The sequence below is a fragment of the Acomys minous genome (genome assembly GCF_964271855.1).
Source record: "Acomys minous genome assembly, chromosome: 4".
NCBI lineage: Eukaryota > Metazoa > Chordata > Mammalia > Rodentia > Muridae > Acomys > Acomys minous.
This window is the reverse complement of record NC_140486.1, coordinates 91,969,763-91,978,168: the sequence shown is the minus strand read 5'-3', so window position 1 is coordinate 91,978,168 and position 8,406 is coordinate 91,969,763. Positions and strand designations below refer to the sequence as shown.

At 40.9% G+C, this 8,406-nt stretch overlaps 1 pseudogene across 1 annotated transcript; it reads left to right on the top strand.

The window, feature by feature from the left end:
• Nucleotides 1–2,496: 2,496 nt before the first annotated feature.
• Nucleotides 2,497–3,266, top strand: LOC311596285 (transmembrane protein 205-like; annotated as a pseudogene). Its single transcript has one exon. The product of its transcript is annotated as a transmembrane protein 205-like (transcript).
• Nucleotides 3,267–8,406: the final 5,140 nt, after the last annotated feature.

Here is an 8,406-nt window from a genome sequence, read left to right as displayed (position 1 = left end):
GGTTTTTGGAGACCTTGTCTATTTTACCTTATCTTTCTATAGAACCATAACTATCTGTTGCACCTAAGATATATATTCTTGTGATAAAAATATAGTAGTAATTGATGTGGCCATGATTTGATCAACTAACAATTAACTTGTATAACTTACTTATCTTAAACAGCCTGCAATAACACTTTCAAAGTACTGGAAGTAAACCTTGTATTATAATTGAATTGCCCAGGTACAGTACTTCATATTAGAGTATAAACATATATAATGTGTGTGAATAATAATTTTAAATTTGAATTCTATACCAATGTATCAAAAATTAAACTTAATTTGCATCTGTATACAAAATTCTATACCAGTGAATTAAAAAATAACCTTGTGAGTAACAATTAAGACATTAAGTTGAGGAATAGATTCACTAATCTACTTTTTGTCCTATCATCCCTATATATTTCTATATTCCCCCTTCTTTTTCTTCAACCCCTATCTCCAAACCTAAGAACGAAAGTCAAACTATTACTTGTTGAGAGCTGCGATGTTGCCACGCCTAAAGATGGCGCTGGCTTCCGCCTTCCACCCTCCCGGCGGTGAGTGCTCTCCCTGGTAAACAAGTCCTTATACGGCTATCAACATGGGCATCAAGCCTTACGGTCTCTGTGACTCATTTCGGACCTATGGAGAGGCTACACGTGGCTCTCCCTGATTGGCTCTTGCTGAGGGTATAAGCCTTTGCCCACCTGGGGACAGGGCCATTCTCTGCCAAGCGATACTGCTGTAACTTCATTCCTGAGTAAACCGCCTTGAGAAGGAACCTGGTTGTCTTGAGTCTTATTCCTGCTGGTCAGGAAGGGCACGGACAATTACTATTCACAGATGATATGATAGTATACATAAGTGATCCCAAAAATTCTACCAAGGAACTCCTACAGCTGATAAACACCTTCCGCAAAATGGCTAGATACAAAATCAACTCAAAAAAAAAAATCAGTAGCCTTCCTGTATACAAATAACAAACAAGCTGAGAAAGAAGTTAGGGAAACTACACCCTTCACAATAGCCACAAATAATATAAAGTATCTTGGTGTAATTCTAACCATAAAAGTGAAAGAATTGTATGAAAAAAAAAACTTCAAATCTCTGAAGAAAGAAATTGAAGAAGATTTCAGAAGATGGAAAGATCTCCCAGGCCTGTGGGTCAGGAGGATCAACATAGTAAAAATGGCCATCTTACCAAAAGCAGTCTACAGATTCAATGCAGTTCCCATCTCTCAGATCTTATCAGAGAAGTTCCCTTATTCAGCAGATGATACTTAACCAGAAAATCACAACTGGTCATAGTGTATAAATAAATATCTGTGGAACACTCAGGCACAAATGGAACATCTATATTGTACCCCCTTCTTCCAACTCTCGGGGATCCTCACAGAATAGAGGGTAGAATTGTTAAAAGAACCAAAGTCTTAGAGTGCTAAGTGAAACGGTATCTTCTGGGCATGACAGGACCATGAACGCAAGGCAGCTCTGGGTGTGTACAGATGATGAGGCCAGTCAGTCAACATTCCAGCATGGAGGGTTGTTGTCGACTAGCTGTTGACCGTTGTATAACTTTCTAAGGACCACACAGTGAGTGAATGCTAGAGTACTGTACTCTGTCATTAGTCTTAAAGTCAGAATTATGAGCCTTAAATGCTTCAAAAGTTCACCTGCCCGGACATTAAATAATCACACTGCACGAAACAACCCCGAGAAGTACCCACCCCTGAGAAGAGACTCTGAATGCTCATGTTTCTAAGTTGCTGCATGAAGTAACTGTTATATTATCCTTATCCTTCAATTCCTTATTTCGAAAACACCGTGTCAGCTTCTAAGAGGTCGATGCACACCAGGCTTGACCCATCATGCCTCATCTCTTATTCCATCTGCAAGAGGGAAGGTGGAGAAAGGTTAATGAAATACAGAAATACACACCCACTAATCCTTCGCTCTCTTCTGTCTGCCAAGATAATCACTATTTATGCTAACAGCAACAATACTCTTAGTCTTATAGAGCTCAACACTTTTTTTCAAAATATAATTAGCAATTAGATAATTGCTTATTAGGTTTTGGAATTGTCATTTCTTCTCAGCATTTGTTTGACAGTTCTGCTAACACAGGTACTTGTGTAAAGACTGAATACTTGGCCATCTTATTTGGGAAGCCACCTCTCAGGAAGAAGAAAAAAAGAAAGTTGGATCTGGTATCAGGAAACCAAATGCTTTGCCCATGTTCCTTTTTTTTTTTTCCTGGAAGTCAGTAATCAGTAGTCAGATGAAAGGGTAGTAAAAAAATTGTTCTATTAATTAGATTCTTTTATGGATCACAGATCATAAAAGCCTCACAGGGTCTCATAAAATCCGTTACAGTCAGATGAGTCAGTGCTCATCAGAAGAATTCCCGTTCAAAAGTGGAAAATGATTGAGATCATTTAACAAATACCCTGCTCAGCGAGGCCTGCTGGGCGGAAGAAAACCTGGGAGGTTTCAGGCTAGCGGGAGCTGCACCGGAGCTGCCCCACTTCTTGGCTCTGACCCCTGACCTCGGGTGCTCCAAAGGGCCACAGGATGGAGGAAGGTGAGGATCCAGGAAGCCTGATTAAAGTGGTCCACTTGCTGGGCTTGTCTGGTGCCTGGGGCATGCAGATGTGGGTGACCTTTGCCTCAGGCTTCCTGCTCTTTCAGAGCCTTCCTCGGCACACCTTTGGGCTTGTGCAGAAGAGCAAGCTCTTTCCAGTCTGCTTCCACGTCTCCTTGGGGTGTGCCTTTGTCAACCTCTGCATCTTGGCTCCACAGCGAGCCTGGATCCACCTCACACTCTGGGAAATCAGTCCACTTGCCCTGCTGCCTCTGAGCCTCACACTGGCCACCATCAATGCTCGCTGGCTGGAGGCTCGCACTAAGGCCTTCATGTGGGCCCTGCAGGCCGTGGAGAAAGAGCAAGGCCTGGGGTACAGAGGTGCCAGGCAGCCACCAGGACCCGACCCCTACCGCCAGCTGCGGGAGAAGGACCCAAGTACAGCTCTTTCCGCCAGAAATTCTTCCACTACCACGGCCTGTCTTCCCTCTGCATCCTGGGGTGCCTGCTGAGCAATGGGCTCTGCCTTGCTGGCCTGCCTTGCCCTGGGGCTCAAGAGCCTCCAACATGGGCCCTATGTACCAATAAATGCTTCTTTGGAAAACAAAAAATACCCTGCTTACCCAGGGTGGCCACCTTGGCACTAGCTACAGCAATACTGTAATGGCCTAAATCTCAACACACTTCTTTTGCAATAACAAAGGAAAATTGTTCATAAAATACTATTATATTTTCCAGTGAAAGATATGGAATTGCTGGGCATGGTTGCACATGCCTTTAATCCCAGAACTCAGGAGGCAGAGCCAGGCGGATCGCTGTGAGTTCTGTGCCAATCTGGTCTGCAAAGTGAGTCCAGGACAATCAAGACTACACAGACGAAACCCTGTCTCAAAAAAAAAAATTTTTTTTAAAGAAAGATATGGAGTTTGCAAACAAGTATTGGAGAAATTGAGTAGGCAAGGTTTTACATAGAACTGGCAATTTGGATTGGCATTCATAGCGATAGAAATACAGGTGTGTATCCTGTGTCTTACTCTAGATTCATGGCCAGAAATGTTTTAAAAAATCTGAGTACTAAAGAAAGTGCAGAATAGAAGATGCTGAACAAATTTGGACCACCGAATTAATTTCTTCAGACCAAAGAACATACCGCATGGCCCATAATGTCCAATAGTGGATAAAGAAAAATCCTTTTTGGAAAAACAGTTTGATACAGGAATTCAAAGGCAATTAAAACATTTACTACTTAAAAATATGGGTAATTACCATGCCTCCGTGAGTGTGTTCAGTCTCACTGTGAGGTTGGCAATAGGGAAATCTCCACTGATGGATTGCTCCTCACTTCCAGATGTATTAGGAATAAGGGGATAACGTGATGTGACTATATGTGTGCTTTTTTTTCCCTTTTCTCCCACATTACCTCAGCTTTCTCTTATGCATTAGCCAGGTCCTGCGACCAGAAATGCTATTATGAGTCCCAGAATAAAGGTTATCCTGGAGAAAAAAATTCATATAACATCGTTAAGTATTTCAAGTAAGAATTTCTACATGCGTAATGGGATAGATTGTGCTTTTATCTCATCTGAAGATATTGGTGTAGACAGTGAATGCATCCGTATTGCCCCATGGTCAGTACAGCTCTGAGGTCCTACATGTCTTATCTGTGTGTTGAGATTCAGCCCATAGCAGTATTGCTGTTGCTAATGCCAAGATGGCCGCTTTGGGTGAGCAGGTTGTCTTTCTGCTCAATTATCTCTGTCATTTTCACTCTTTGGGGGATGCTTCTGATGAGTATTGACACATCCCACCACAGATGGAGATATGTCTAAGAGGAGACAGTTGAGAGCCTGGCATGGCTCCTGTTATTTTAATAATTATGACATACTAAGAGAAGAGTTTAGGGAGAATTACCAAACCGGACACTGGTTTTGTATATATATTTTCTTATGCTCAGTTGGTTTGTGAAGTGAAAGTTGCCGTCTATGAGGACTTGCCCTCAATCTTTATAATTAGGATAATCTTCACTTAGAGAAAAAGAAATCTCATAGAAATGAGACATAGCAACTGGGTGGTAGTGGCGCACGCCTTTAATCCCAGCACTTAAGAGGCAGAGACCAGCAGATTTCTGAGAGTTCAAGACCAGTCTAGTCGACAGAAGAAGTTCAAAGATAGCCAGGAGAACACAGAGAAATCTTGTCTCAAAAAACAAATCAAAACAAAACAAAACAAAAAATAACAACAACAAAAACCCAAAAATGAGACATAGCAAAAAGGTATAGTATGATCGTTTTAAAAATTAGACTCATCAAAATCCATCAAAGATTAGTGAGAATCGGTAGCTTAATCTTAATTTTCAATGTTTTACTTCATATATTGTTTCTTGTTAATATATTTTTAACACTAAATTTTACATCATACTTTAAATCTCTCAGTTTCATAACATTTTTCTCCATCAAAATTTACTTATATGAATTTTTTAAAACTCACTGGTTATATCTCAAAATACATTTACTCTTTGAATTATACACCACAGCTATATGAACATTTTACACAGCATTGTGTCACAAAATAACTACTTATGTTTAATAAACTCTTTCCAGTGCCTCAAAAGTCCTTATTTTCCACAGGTGCCCACAGAGAGAGCACCATGCCATCAGAGAACAAACGGACTTTATTTCAGATTAGACTGTCAATTCTTCACATAGAGTTAGCAGTTTCTTCTGACGTCTCCCTTTCCCAGTGCAAGCCTTCCCGCCTCCGTTCTCGCTGTTCATTAGTTTTCTTTTCCGGGGCACACTGGGAAACATCAGGCAGGCTTCAGGGTTGCACTCCAGGGACAGATGTGCAGCTCAGGGTGGCTGTTACAGGCGTCACTTCCTCAGATGGATGGCTTCTCTCCCTCTGTGCTCCTCAGAATCCTTCCCGGGAGTCAAGGAAACAGACACCCTAGTCTTAAGACTTGAATCTCTTGTAATAAAAAAAAGGAAGATTATATTTAGGACCAGAAGATGGAAAGAAAAGGAAGCTATATTTCCTACCCTTCCAACCTGCTCTGGGTGCCTTCTACACAGTAATTGCCAACAGAAAATTGAAATTGGAAAAGTCACAAATGTGTGCTTCCTGTTTGTGTTGCTACGCCCCTTTTTATTTTCTGAAGGTTTTGTTTGTTTGTTTGTTTTGTCTTGTTTTTTTGTTTTTAATAGCCAATTTACAGCTTCTTACCTAAGTGGTATTTTTTTTTTTCTTTTCATTTGTTTTACTGCTACCTTGTTCTCTTTTGTAAGAAAACAGCAAACAAGATTGTTCCTAGGGAACAGAACTAATTGATGGTTGTAGCAAATGCAAGCAGAAAAAAAATAAAATAAAGTCAGCTCTAAACTGAGGCATTTTAGTAATTTTAGCCTATATGATTTGATTTCACATTTTTAGCTACAGAAATATAGTATCAGTTGACTTCAAAATAGCTAGTTTTACCTGTCTATAAATCAAGATAATTTGAAATAATAAAAGACCATACATAGCAGGATCAAAGAAAAAATAATTTAAAACTATGTTTCCTGAAATTCCTGAAATAGTAATTACAGTAGATGTAATGTGCAAACTGGAGACAAACATAACTATAGATTTTTAGAAAAGTGTGTGTGTGTGTTTGTGTGTGTGTCAGTGTGCAACAGCAAGTGTGCGATGGTGTGTGCATATGACATGCATGTTTGTATGAGTTTGTGTGTGAAAGGTATATGTGATGTTGTGTGTGTGCATATGGGGTGTGTATGTATATGTGATTGTGTTTTGTGGTGTATGGGTGTGTGGCAGTGTATGTGGGTGATGCAGTGTGTGTGTGCATGTGAGGTATATGTTATCTGCATATGCTCACTCTAATGTTCTACAAAATATATAAGCACAACTCCATATGGCCACTTGTATTTAACAATCTTCAGAACGTAACTCTGCTATCACCCAAGCAGTGTGGCAAACTCAGATATAAAATGACATGTATCAGGGCAAGAAAATGTGCAGACTGTTACGAGGGACCGTCTGCTCTGTGTGATGTGACAGTAGCATGATGTGGCAATCTAGGGCTTATGAGAACTTTAAGAATGAGATGAATTTGTTTAAAAGAAAGAAATCTAAACATTGTTAAAGGATCATTTACTTACTGAATACAATCTTACAAAAAAATATCCAGAAATGACTCCTTCCTGCTTAGAATAAAAATAGCAGGGTTGGTGGCCCTTTCTGATGTGTGTGTAGGACGGGAGTATCTTGTGAGCAAAGGCTAAAGGGGATGGAAAGCCATTTAACAGGAAGCTCTCCAGAATGGTGTGGGTGCTCTGTGTCCTACCTAGGTCAGTAGAACCCAGGGTGACAGCTGAGTGATGAGATCATGTGACAGTATAGCAAGGCAGACAGAGTTCTTAAGTGCCAAGAGCCCCTGCCCCTCACAGTGCCAGCAGCTTGTGTTGGGGAACAGTCTCGGAGCGGGATGGATGCCTATGACCTCAGCGTGGGCCAAGGGACATTAGGTGCTCTCTCCGCCGAAGACAAAACAAACATTTTAAGAGTGCCAAAAGCAAAATGAGAAACTGCAAAGAAAATGCTTGTGAAGAGCGATACCAATCCTTTCTACTGTCCTTGGTGAACCCAGACCATAGGAAAAATAACTCGCAGTCGGTGAGATAAAGTTACAATCAATATTATAATTATGGCTGTGGATTTGCTGGTACACATCTTGGCATAGCCAAAGTCTCCCATGGTCTTCAGGGACTTTGGGTCAAATGTGGTCCAGGAAAGCAAGCGCAGCAGGCTAGTTCAAAGGGAAACAAAAGGTTCATTTTCTGTGTAGATGCAGAGATAGGAGCTTGGGAGCAATTCCATTAAACTTTATTTAATGCAATCGCTAATTCAGAGGGACATAGCAGCATTTTCTGTCACCCAGGGTTGCTAAATCTTGGTTTTAATAACTGGCCTGGTAATAATAGCTCTCCCATATCATTCTCTTCTTGGAAGTAATTTCAGACAAGCGTATTCTACAACTGTGCTGAAGTGCATCAAGGAAGGACCACAAACAAACCTAGGTCATACACTCTGTGGACCACCAAACACCAAGTACCCGTCTCTTCTGGCTACTGTGAGTCACAGCCTTGGCCTTGCTCAAATCTGTCCCTGTAAATATGATTTACCGAGATCCCTAATCATAAAACTCTCCATTTCCTGAGATCATCTTATTGATGTAAAATTCTTGCTACCCTGTACTTTCCCCAAAATGACTTATCACAAATTTGAGTCCTATAGGTAATATCCCTTGAAGAAGACCCACTCTTACTATGCGATGGGCAGTTACTTTCTTCACTTTATCAAATGTCAAATTCAACTTGTTGACCCACATGAAGTGCAGATGGGCTACGGTTTGAGGTGCATGACTGACAGTCTTCCACCAGTGAGGAAGATAGTACTACTGGGTATTCAAACCACCTCAGAGGGAACTTTCCTGGGTTGATGACTCCCTAAGAACACTTAGTGCATAAGCTAATCCTCAGCAAATATCCTCTGAAAGAAGTAAGTTGTTCTCAGTCTACCGATCTGTACAGAAAGTGATCCATGCAGGGTGCTCAGCAAAGAACACACAGTGTTCACATCCAACAGTAAACCTCATATCTGCTTGTACCTAAGTAACAGTACCGTAAACCTGTATAGGTTGGCTTACACCTCCTGAGGCTGACACAAACCGTTGCCTTCAAATTTTGCAGCATCTTCATATCCATGCCTCCATGTCATATCATTCTTCAATGTGTCATTAAAGTCAC